General features: G+C 43.1%; 2 pseudogenes; both read right to left on the bottom strand.

Annotated features, from left to right (window-relative positions):
- Positions 1–339: 339 nt before the first annotated feature.
- LOC120043453 lies at positions 340–1,794 on the bottom strand (annotated as a pseudogene).
- Positions 1,795–9,809: 8,015 nt separating this feature from the next.
- On the bottom strand, positions 9,810–11,452 carry LOC120043458 (annotated as a pseudogene).
- Between the last annotated feature and the right edge of the window lie 1,581 nt (positions 11,453–13,033).

The following is a 13,033-nucleotide window of genomic DNA, read 5'->3' as shown; positions in this document are numbered from 1 at the left end:
AATTATGTCATTATAGTTGTGACAGAAGTGATGTAACTCTAGTTCTGATTGGAGGAAGAATGTCTTGGATCAGGACAGACATGGAGGGCTTGTGCCAAGTCTGTTAACTCTCTCTCTCTCTCTCACTCACACACACGCGCACACGCACGCGCACGCGCACACGCACACGCACACACACACACACACACACACACACACACAGTAGAAAACACTAGAATTACACAATAGCATCTGCTTTCAATCTTGTTTATTTTAGATAATTAACTAAGTCATATGATTAAAATAATTTGAGAACTACACAACTACAGCAGTGATATTTTTTAAAGTTACAACTAAACAATGATTTTAAATCAATAAGATAACAATATATATGTCAGACTTGACTTCCTTCATCTGGTCTTTTCCAGACTTTTCTCCTGTGACTTGATGTCTTCCTCTCAGCAGCCGTAGAGTCTGTTGATCCTCAGGATGTCAGTGGTGGACAACCCCTGTCTCTGGCCGATGGGCACGTTGGGGTTGGGGATGGGGGTGATGGTGTCCTTCCCGTTGATAGAGAAGGCTGTATTTCCATAGTGCATGACAGAGCTGTAGTCGTAGGCAGTGTTCAGGTTGTTGGTGTTTGATCTGTCGAAGTTGTAGGCGTTGTTAGAGTCGATGTTACTCCAGTTGATGGTGACATACTGGTCACGGTCGCTCCTGGTTTGTTCGTGCTGGAAGCCCAGAGCGTGGAGAGTCTCGTGCTGAATGACCCCGAAGTAAACGCAGCCGTCCATTTGGAGAGAGACCGTCTGTTGGCCTCCCACTCTCCCAAGAGAGGACCAGCACCCGTCTCTGGGCTCATAGCTGATGAAGTCAACCTGATTCTGACGAGGCACGAAGCGAATGCAGGTCTTGGAAGGGAAGGCCCGGAGGGCATTCTCAATGCCCTGCTTGTTAGAGGAACTGAAGCTACTGCTCACTGTGTAGGGCACTTCAACCAATCCGTTGGTGCCTTTTTTCCAGAAGCACCCTGCACTGTAAAATAACATTCAGCTGGTTAGTCAATTATATCTGAAAGTACAATTAGTTTGACATAAAAAATACATTTGTTATCTTTACTTCAATATAATTAGTCCTTTACTCAACTTCACTTGTTTAACCAACCTGAAATTAAATTATGTATATATATCAACATAAGATGCATGTTAAAACAACTCCAAAGGGAACTGTGTTTAATTTCCCCTCAATTTACTAATTTTAAGTTCCAGCAAAAACTTGACACCTGTCTCTGTTTTTAGAGGATTGTGGGTAATTCCACATTCTTTGACTTTATACTACTTCTACACAATGTTGTATACATATTTTGAAGGCAGAAAATTATATTTCTGTATTAGTATTTAGGTAACTTTCTGAAACATTAAAAGTGAAGTATATTGTACATAAAAATACCTCATCTTGGAAATACTCATAAAGCTGATGCAAATAGTTGTAAAAGTAGAACTGATACAATATTGTTGTTAGTGTGTGTTGGTTGTACCTAAAGCAAACCATGGCATTTCTGGTTGTTGGCGCCACCATGTCTCCCTCCAACAGAAACTGACTGGAGCCGTTATTGGTGGTCAGAATTCTCTCAGTGATGTCTACATCCTCAGGGTCGTCTGTTAGGATCTCTGGTCCACTTCCGTCCTCCATGAGAGGGTTGGCCTGAGAGAGGCCCAGCAGCAGCAGCAGCAGCAGGGTCAGAGAGGGGCTTTGCTCCATCTTCAGTGTGTGGAGAGGAGAGACTCTGGATGGCTCCTTGGATCTGACAGTGGAGAGACTCTGGATGGCTTCTTGGTCCTGGTGATGCTTTGGAGAGTCTTGATGTGTGATTCTGTCTGGTCAGTCCTGGGCTTTTTATACAGTCCTCTACAGGTGTGTCTGCTGGAGGATTATGGGTTGGGGTCCATGTTGTTAGTCCTAAATAAACATCTGAAGGGAGGGCTCCACCACCACACCTACAGTTTCAACACGGTTTTAATCGATACGGGTCCATTTACACCTGGCCATGCCTACTCAACAAATACATCACAGAAACAAACGCACTTACTGTAATGACTCTACTGCAATGATGTGCTGAGGAACGTGTCAGATTGAGCAGGCCACTGGTTAAATATTGTCACGTTGCCATTTCCTGTTTGGAAAATACTATAGAACAGGTAAACAAGTTGTAAACAAGTTGTTCAGACAAACTCAACATTTTAATATTTGTCTGGAAATATTAATCAAATGTATTGGAAGAATGATGTTTGTTATAGATTGTGGTAGTTGTGCCTGTATAGCTTAGGCCAGCATTAGTGGAAAACTGCAAAATAACAAACACCTCCAAAGTCATCATTGGCCTCGTGGTGAAATCCCTGAGCGGTTTCCTTCCTCTCTGGCAACTGAGTTAAGAAGGACGTCTGTATCTTTGTAGTGACTGAGTGTATTGGTACACCATCCAAAGTGTAATTAATAACTTCACCATGATCAAAGGGATATTCAATGTCTGTTTTTTTTATTTTTATCTATCTACCAATAGATGAAATCAAATTTTATTGGTCACAAACACGCGTTTAGCAGATGTCGTTGTGGGTTTAGTGAAATGCTTGTGCTTCTACCTCTGACGAGTGCATTAATATCCACCAAGATATCTAATAATTACACAACATATACACCAATACACACATCTAGTAAAGGAATGGAATCAAGAATATCAGCTCGGTCCCAGCTTTGATGCACCTGTACTGACCTCGCCTTCTGGATGATAGCGGAGTGAACAGATAGTGGCTCGGGTGATTGTTGTCCTGGAGGGCAGGTAATTTGCACCCGGTGATGCTTTAGGCAGACCGCACCACCCTCTGGAGAGCCCTGCGGGTGCAGATGGTGAAGTAGCCGTACCAGGCGGTGATGCAGCCCGACAAGATGCTCTCGATTGTGCATCTGTAAAAGTTTGTGAGGGTTTTAGGTGACAAGTCAAATTTCTTCAGCCTCCTGAGGTTGAAGAGGTGCTGTTACGCCTTCCTCACCACACAATCTGTGGGAGTGAACCATTTCAGTTTGTCAGTGGTGTGTACGCCAAGGAAGCTTTCCACTTTCTCCACTGCGGTCCCGTCTATGTGGATAGGGGGGTGCTCCATCTGCTGTTTCCTGAAGTCCATTATCATCTCTTTTGTTTTGTTGACTTTGAATGAGAATGATTTTGAATGATTTTCCTGGCACCACGCTCCCAGAGCCCTCTCCTCCTCCCTGTCACGACTTCTGCCGAAGTCGGTTCCTCTCCTTGTTCGGGCGGCGTTCGGCGGTCGACGTCACCGATCTTCTAGCCATCGCCGATCCACCTTTCATTTTCCATTTGTTTTGTCTTGTTTTCCCGCACACCTGGTTTACATTCCCTCATTACTTGACGTGCATATAACCCTCTGTTCCCCCCATGTCTGTGTGTGGAATTGTTTATTGTAAAGTGTATGTGCGCTTCAGACTGGTTTGCTACGGGTTATTTCAAACTGTATTTTGTTGTTCGGGGTGCAGTTTGTGTTGCCTCATTAAACTGCTCCGGTTGTTACCCAGTTCTGCTCTCCTGCGCCTGACTTCCCTGCAGTCAGTGACGCACCTCTTACACTCCCTGTAGGATGTCTCATCATTGTTGGTTATCAAGCCTACTACTGTTGTGTCATCTGCAAACTTGATGATTGAGTTGGAGGTCATGGGTGAGCAGGGAGTACAGGAGGGGACTGAGCACGCAGCCTTGTGGGGCCCCAGTGTTGACGATCAGCGAAGTGAAGGTGTTGTTTCCTACCTTCACCACCAGGGGACGGCCCGTCAGGAAGTCCAGGACCCAGTTGCACAGGGCGGGGTTCCCAGGTCCCAGGGCCTCAATTTTAATGATGAGCTTGGAGGGTACTATGGTGTTGAATACTGAGCTATAGTCAATGACCAGCATTCTTACATATGTATTCCTCTTGTCTAGATGGGATAGGGCAGTGTGCAGTGTGATGGCGATTGCATCGTCTGTGGATCTATTGGGGCGGTAAGCAAATTGAAGTGGGTCTAGGGTGTCAGGTAGGGTGGAGGTGATTTGATCCTTGACTAGTCTCCCGAAGCACTTCATGATGATAGAAGTGAGTGCTACGGGGCGATAGTCATTTAGTTCAGTTACCTTTGCTTTCTTAGGTACAGGAACAATGGTGGCCATCTTGAAGCATGTGGGGACAGCAGACTGGGATGGGGAGAGATTGAATATGTCTGTAAATACACCAGCCAGCTGGTCTGCGCATGCTCTGATGACGTGGCTAGGGAGGCCGTCTGGGCCGGCAGCCTTGCGAGGGTTAACAGGTGCAGAAAGCTCATTGATGGCTACAACAACTGTTTGTCAGCCATTTTCTTGGCCAAAGGCTTCACAACCAAGTATTGGTTCCTCATTTTCTCCAGGCCATTTGTCTGTATTTTCTGAATTAAGTTGTTTCAAAAAACGAAAATTTGTTCTGCATTGTTTGAAAATCTAATAACAATGTGTGGAGACCAAAAGTTATTTTCAATTTCAACTTATGTAACGGCTTTCGTTGGTGGAAGGAGAGGAGGACCAAAATGCAGCATGGTACGTATCCATAATATAGTTTAATCGAGAATGAATACAAAATACAAAAAGAACAAGAGAATAAATGAAAACTGACACAGTCCCCCGTATGGTGCAAACACTGAAACGGAAAATAACTACCCACAACCCATAGTGGGAAAACAGGCTACCTAAGTATGATTCTCAATCAGAGACAACGATCAACACCTGCCTCTGATTGAGAACCATACTAGGCCAAACACAGAAATATAACACACAGAACAAAACATAGAAAAACAACAGAGTGCCCACCGCTACTCAAGTCCTGACCGAACTAAAAATAAAGACATAAAAAAGGAACTAAGGTCAGAACGTGACAACTTATTTGAGAAGAAATAGGGAATTATTAAAGAAAAGTGCAACTGTCGTTCTTAACAAATCCAGTTTCTTCTATTCCACAAGGGATATAATGATGTGTTTTGAATGACACTATGAATGAGTCTTTTCCAGGAAGTAAACACAGTCCCACTATTAGGATAGCTGTGAAGCTGCGTTTTGACTAGAGGTCGACAGACTATGATTTTTCAACGCCGATACCGATTATTGTATGTCCAAAAAAAGCCGATACCGATTAATCGGCCGATTTTTATTTGTATTTATTTATTTATTTGTAATAATGACAATTACAATAATACTGAATGAACACTTTTATTTTAACTTAATATAATACATCAATAAAATCTATTTAGCCTCAAATAAATAATGAAACATGTTCAATTTGGTTTAAATAATGCAAAAACAAAGTGTTGGAGAAGAAAGGAAAAGTGCAATATGTGCCATGTAAGAAAGCTAGGTAAGATGTTTTAGGTTTTAGTTATTATAGGAATTATAGGACTATTTCTCTCTATACCATTTGTATTTCATATACCTTTGACTATTGGATGTTCTTATAGGCACTTTAGTATTGCCAGTGTAACAGTATAGCTTCCATCCCTCTCCTCGCCCCTACCTGGGCTCGAACCAGGAACACATCGACAACAGCCACCCTCGAAGCATCGTTACCCATCGCTCCACAAAAGCCGTGGCCCTTGCAGAGCAAGGGGAACACCTATTTCAAGGTCTCAGAGCGAGTGACGTCACCGATTGAAACGCTATTAGCGCGCACCCCGCTAACTCGCTAGCCATTTCACATCGGTTACACCAGCCTAATCTCGGTAGTTGATAGGCTTGAAGCCATTAACAGCTCAATGCTTGAAGCACAGCGAAGAGCTGCTGGCAAACGCACGAAAGTGCTGTTTGAATGAATGCTTACGAGCCTGCTGCTGCCTACCACCACCCAGTCAGACTGCTCTATCAAATATCAAATCATAGACCTAATTATAACATAATAACACACAGAAATATGAGCCTTAGGTCATTAATATGGTCGAATCCGGAAACTATCATTTCGAAAATAAAACGTTTATTCTTTCAGTGAAATATGGAACCGTTCCGTATTTTATCTAACGGGTGGCATCCAAGTCTAAATATTCCTGTTACATTGCACAACCTTCAATGTTATGTCATTACATAAAATTCTGGCAAATTAGTTCGCAACGAGCCAGGCGGCCCAAACTGTTGCATATACCCTGACTCTGCGTACAATGAACGCAAGAGAAGTGACACAATTTCCCTAGTTTAATATTGCCTGCTAACCTGGATATCTTTTAACTAAATATGCAGGTTTAAAAATATATACTTCTGTGTATTGATTTTAAGAAAGGCATTGATGTTTATGGTTAGGTGCATTCGTGCAACGATTGGGATTTTTTCGCAAATGCGCTTTTGTTAAATCATCCCCCGTTTGGCGAAGTTGGCTGTCTTTGTTAGGAAGAAATAGTCTTCACACAGTTCGCAACGAGCCAGGCGGCCCAAACTGCTGCATATACCCTGACTCTGTTGCACAGAACGCAAGAGAAGTGACACAATTTCCCTAGTTAAAAGAAATTCATGTTAGCAGGCAATATTAACTAAATATGCAGGTTTAATAATATTTACTTGTGAATTGATTTTAAGAAAGCATTGATGGTTAGGTACATTGGTGCAACGACAGTGCTTTTTTCGTGAATGCACTTGTTAAATCACCCGTTTGGCGAAGTAGGCTGTGATTCGATGATAAATTAACAGGCACCGCATCGATTATATGCAACGCAGGACACGCTAGATAAACTAGTAATATCATCAACCATGTGTAGTTATAACTAGTGATTATGTTAAGATTGATTGTTTTTTATAAGATAAGTTTAATGCTAGCTGGCACCTTACCTTGGCTCCTTGCTGCACTCGCATAACAGGTAGTCAGCCTGCCACGCAGTCTCCTTGTGGAGTGCAATGTAATCGGCCACGATCGGTGTACAAAAATGCAGATTACCGAGTGTTATGAAAACTTGAAATCGGACCTAATTAATCGGCCATTCCGATTAATTAATTCCGGTCGACCTCTAGTTTTGAATGACGCTATGAATTAGTCTTTTCCAGGAAGTAAACACAGGCCCACTATTAGGATAACTGTGAAGCTTTTTCATTGGCAGGACAGAACGGAAGCATCTCCTAAACTCAAAGGCGGGGATGTGTGTGTCTCTTTGCTAACAACAGCTGGTCCTCAATCTCTAATATTAAGGAAGTCTGGAGGTTCTGCTCACCTGAGGTAGAATACCTCATGATAAGCTGTAGACCATACTATGGTGAGAGTTTTCACCTATATTTTTCATGGCTGTCTATTTACCACCAAAAACCGATGCTGGTACTCAACGAGCTATGTAGGGCTATAAGCCAAGAAGAAAATGCTCATCCAGAGGCAGCACTCCTAGTGGCCGGTGATTTTATTGCAGGAAAACCGAAATCCTTTAAACTTGATTTCTACCAGCATGTCCTCATTTCTACCAGCATGTCACCTGTGCAATGAGGGGAAAAAACTCTAGATCACCTCTATTCAACACACAGAGACGTATACAAAGCTTTCCCTCGCCCTCCATTTGGTAAATCTGACCATAACTATATCCTCCTGATTCCTGCTTACAATCAAAAACTCAAACAGGAAGTACCAGTGACAAGTTAAATTTTGAATTTGCCCGATGAAGCGGATGCTAAGGTTCAGGACTGTTTCTCTGGCACAGACTGGAATATGTTCTGGGATTTATCCGATGTTATTGTGGAGTTCACCACTTCAGTCACCGGCTTCATTAATAAGTGCATCGACAACATCGTCTCCAGTGACCGTGCGTACATTTCCCAACCAGAAGCCATTGATTACAGACAACATCTGCACTGAGCTAAAGGCTTGAGCTGCCGCTTTCAAGGAGCGGGACAATAGTATGTTGACAAGCTGAATGTGCCGAGCTGTCTGTTTTTAAAATACTAGCACACATCTCGGACACCAATGCATACCCCACAAGACATCCCACCAGAGGTCTCTTCACAGTCCCCAAGTCCAGAACAGACTATGGGAGGTGCACAGTACTACATAGAGCCATGACTACATGGAACTCTATTCCACATCAGGTAACTGATGCAAGCAGTAGAATCAGATTTTAAAAGCAGGTAAAAATACACCTTATGGAACAATGGAGACTGTGAAGAGACACACAGCAAGGTACAGAGCCATGCATTCACATACATTGTGAACTTGTTGTATGGGGGTATTGAACATGTTGTGTTGTGGATATGTGGTGGTGTAGGGATGTTATATGATGTACTGTTTTATCTTTAGTTCATTCAGTACAAACGTAGTTCACTGTTTTAACCTGTTGTTTTATATGTAACACTCCAGTTGGTTGTAGTAATGCTGTAAAGTTGGTTGCCAACCGCCTTATAATGTCCAAAGAAGAAGAAAGCCTGTAGGAAGGAGGTTTACCGTTTTATCTGTGAATTTATTGTTGGAGTAGAGGACCTTGTGCTTTATCCCAGGACAAATGAGCTAGCAACAGCAATCTAGCTAACTAAATTGCCATACATGTTCAATGCTTTTTGACCTGTCCCCAATAATTGTTCCTCCTGATCTCGTCTGATGTGGGTGAACAAAATCAACTTGCGAGCGATGGCAGGGCTTGCAAGCTATTAAGGAATACTTGCTTCGAGTCGAGCAACACTGAACCATGCGTGAGAGCACCAGCTGTTCTGGATGACTTTGTGATCATGCTTTCCGTAGCCGATGTGACCTTTGAAACAGTTGCAAATTAACAAGCCCGCAGGGCCAGACGGATTACCAGGACACATACTCCGAGCATGCGCTGACAAGTGTATTCACTTACATTTTCAACCTCTCCCTGACCCAATCTGTAATACCAACATGTTTCAAGCAGACCACCATAGTCTCTGTGCACAAGAACACCAAGGTAACCTATTTAAATGATCATCGCCCCGTAGCACTCACATCTGTAGCTATGAAATGCTTTGAAAGGTTGGGCATGACTCCCATTAACACAAACATCTCAGATACCCTATACCCAGTCCAATTTGCACACCGCCCCAACAGAGCCGCAGATGACGCAAACTCTATTGCACTGCACACGGCCCTTTCCCACCTGGAGTATAGGAACACCTACGTAAGAATGCTGTTCATTGATTACAGCTCAGCGTTAAACACCATAGTGCCCTCCAAGCTGGAAGATAAATAGAGAGAGATGCTAGTCAGCATGTCTGCAGAACGTGTTAGTTTGTTAGTCTATCTTGTTATGTGATAATCTTCAATGCACAGCATTTTAAAACATTTTGAGGACAAACCTGTATTTTTGGGGACGTGTGACTCCACTTTGAGGTGATGATTTTGGCAGACCAGACCAGTTACATCTACAGTATAAATCTTAACAAGAAAATACAGTGGGGTTTGATTTTTATTTCTGCTTTGTTGTCAGATTCCCAGAGCAGATATTTATTTTCTCCTCTGTCAGCCTCCTTGATTCTCTTCCTAAAATAATGATTATCTTTCATGTCATTGTAGTTGTGAATATTCCTGGTGTCTTGTTGTGTTTAGGTGAGAGAAATTATGTCATTATAGTTGTGACAGAAGTGATGTAACTCTAGTTCTGATTGGAGGAAGAATGTCTTGGATCAGGACAGACATGGAGGGCTTGTGCCAAAAGTCTGTTAACTCTCTCTCTCTCTCTCTCTCTCTCTCTCTCTCTCTCACACACACACACGCACACGCACACGCACACACACACACACACACACACACACACACACACACACACACACACACACACACACACACACACACACACACACACACACACACACAGTAGAAAACACTAGAATTACACAATAGCATCTGCTTTCAATCTTGTTTATTTTAGATAATTAACTAAGTCATATGATTAAAATAATTTGAGAACTACACAACTACAGCAGTGATATTTTTTAAAGTTACAACTAAACAATGATTTTAAATCAATAAGATAACAATATATGTGTCAGACTTGACTTCCTTCATCTGGTCTTTTCCAGACTTTTCTCCTGTGACTTGATGTCTTCCTCTCAGCAGCCGTAGAGTCTGTTGATCCTCAGGATGTCAGTGGTGGACAACCCCTGTCTCTGGCCGATGGGCACGTTGGGGTTGGGGATGGGGGTGATGGTGTCCATCCCGTTGATAGAGAAGGCTGTATTTCCATAGTGCATGACAGAGCTGTAGTCGTAGGCAGTGTTCAGGTTGTTGGTGTTTGATCTGTCGAAGTTGTAGGCGTTGTTAGAGTCGATGTTACTCCAGTTGATGGTGACATACTGGTCACGGTCGCTCCTGGTTTGTTCGTGCTGGAAGCCCAGAGCGTGGAGAGTCTCGTGCTGAATGACCCCGAAGTAAACGCAGCCGTCCATTTGGAGAGAGACCGTCTGTTGGCCTCCCACTCTCCCAAGAGAGGACCAGCACCCGTCTCTGGGCTCGTAGCTGATGAAGTCAACCTGATTCTGACGAGGCACGAAGCGAATGCAGGTCTTGGAAGGGAAGGCCCGGAGGGCATTCTCAATGCCCTGCTTGTCAGAGGAACTGAAGCTACTGCTCACTGTGTAGGGCACTTCAACCAATCCGTCTGTGCCTTTTGTCCAGAAGCACCCTGCACTGTAAAATAACATTCAGCTGGTTAGTCAAATATATCTGAAAATACAATTATTTTGACATAAAAAAATATATTTGTTAAATTAAAGTATGTATATATATCAACATAAGATGCAGGTAAAAACAACTCCAAGGGGAACTGTGTTTCATTTTCCCTCAATTTACTAATTTTAAGTTCCAGCAAAAACTTGACACCTATCTGTTTTTATAGGATTGTGGGTAATTCCACATTCTTTGACTTTATACTACTTCTACACAATGTTGTATACATATTTTGAAGGCAGAAAATTATATTTCTGTATTAGTATTTAGGTAACTTTCTGAAACATTAAAAGTGAAGTATATTGTACATAAAAATACCTAATCTTGGAAATACTCAAAAAAGCTGATGCAGATAGATGTAAAAGTAGAATTCATACAATATTGTTGTTAGTGTGTGTTGGTTGTACCTAAAGCAAACCATGGCATTTCTGGTTGTTGGCGCCACCATGTCTCCCTCCAACAGAAACTGACTGGAGCCGTTATTGGTGGTCAGAATTCTCTCAGTGATGTCTACATCCTCAGGGTCGTCTGTTAGGATCTCTGGTCCACTTCCGTCCTCCATGAGAGGGTTGGCCTGAGAGAGGCCCAGCAGCAGCAGCAGCAGCAGGGTCAGAGAGGGGCTTTGCTCCATCTTCAGTGTGTGGAGAGGAGAGACTCTGGATGGCTCCTTGGATCTGACAGTGGAGAGACTCTAGATGGCTTCTTGGTCCTGGAGATGCTTTGGAGAGTCTTGATGTGTGATTCTGTCTGGTCAGTCCTGGGCTTTTTATACAGTCCTCTACAGGTGTGTCTGCTAGAGGATTATGGGTTGGGGTCCATGTTGTTAGTCCTAAATATACGTCTGAAGGGAGGGTTCCACCACCACACCTACAGTTTCAACATGGTTTTAATCCGTACAGGTCCATTTACACCTGGCCACGCCTACTCAACAAACACGTCACAGAAACAAACGCATTTACTGTAATGACTCTACTGCAATGATGTGCTGAGGAACGTGTCAGATTGAGCAGGCCACTGGTTAAATATTGTCACATTGACATTTCCTGTTTGGAAAATACTATAGAACAGGTAAACAAGTTGTAAACAAGAGTTCAGACATACTCATCGTTTTAATATTTGTCTGGAAATATTAATCAAATGTATTGGAAGAATGATGTTTGTTATAGATTGTGGTAGTTGTGCCTGTATAGCTTAGGCCAGCATTAGTGGAAAACTGCAAAATAACAAACACCTCCAAAGTCTTCATTGGCCTCGTGGTGAAATCCCTGAGCGGTTTCCTTCCTCTCTGGCAACTGAGTTAAGAAGGACATCTGTATCTTTGTAATGACTGAGTGTATTGGTACACCATCCAAAGTGTAATTAATAACTTCACCATGATCAAAGGGATATTCAATGTCTGTTTTTTTTTATTTTTATCTATCTACCAATAGATGAAATCAAATTTTATTGGTCACAAACACGCGTTTAGCAGATGTCGTTGTGGGTTTAGCGAAATGCTTGTGCTTCTACCTCTGACGAGTGCATTAATATCTACCAAGATATCTAACAATTACACAACATATACACCAATACACACATCTAGTAAAGGAATGGAATCAAGAATATCAGCTCGGTCCCAGCTTTGATGCACCTGTACTGACCTCGCCTTCTGGATGATAGCGGAGTGAACAGATAGTGGCTCGGGTGATTGTTGTCCTGGAGGGCAGGTAATTTGCACCCGGTGATGCTTTAGGCAGACTGCACCACCCTCTGGAGGGCCCTGCGGGTGCAGATGGTGAAGTTGCCGTACCAGGCGGTGATGCAGCCCGACAAGATGCTCTCGATTGTGCATCTGTAAAAGTTTGTGAGGGTTTTAGGTGACAAGTCAAATTTCTTCAGCCTCCTGAGGTTGAAGAGGTGCTGTTACGCCTTCCTCACCACGCAATCTGTGGGAGTGAACCATTTCAGTTTGTCAATGGTGTGTACGCCAAGGAAGCTTTCCACTTTCTCCACTGCGGTCCCGTCTATGTGGATAGGGGGGTGCTCCATCTGCTGTTTCCTGAAGTCCACGATCATCTCCTTTGATTTGTTGACTTTGAATGAGAGGTTATTTTCCTGGCACCACACTCCCAGAGCCCTCTCCTCCTCCCTGTCACGACTTCCGCCGAAGTCGGTTCCTCTCCTTGTTCGTGCGGCGTTCGGCGGTCGACGTCACCGGTCTTCTAGCCATCGCCAATCCACCTTTAATTTTCCATTTGTTTTGTCTTGTTTTCCCGCACACCTGGTTTACATTCCCTCATTACTTGACGTGCATATAACCCTCTGTTCCCCCCATGTCTGTGTGTGGAATTGTTTATTGTAAAGTGTATGTG

This window comes from Salvelinus namaycush, unplaced genomic scaffold, assembly GCF_016432855.1.
Source record: "Salvelinus namaycush isolate Seneca unplaced genomic scaffold, SaNama_1.0 Scaffold927, whole genome shotgun sequence".
Classification (NCBI taxonomy): Eukaryota; Metazoa; Chordata; class Actinopteri; order Salmoniformes; family Salmonidae; genus Salvelinus; species Salvelinus namaycush.
Note: the sequence above shows the minus strand (reverse complement) of the source record. Positions and strands in the feature narration are given on the sequence as shown.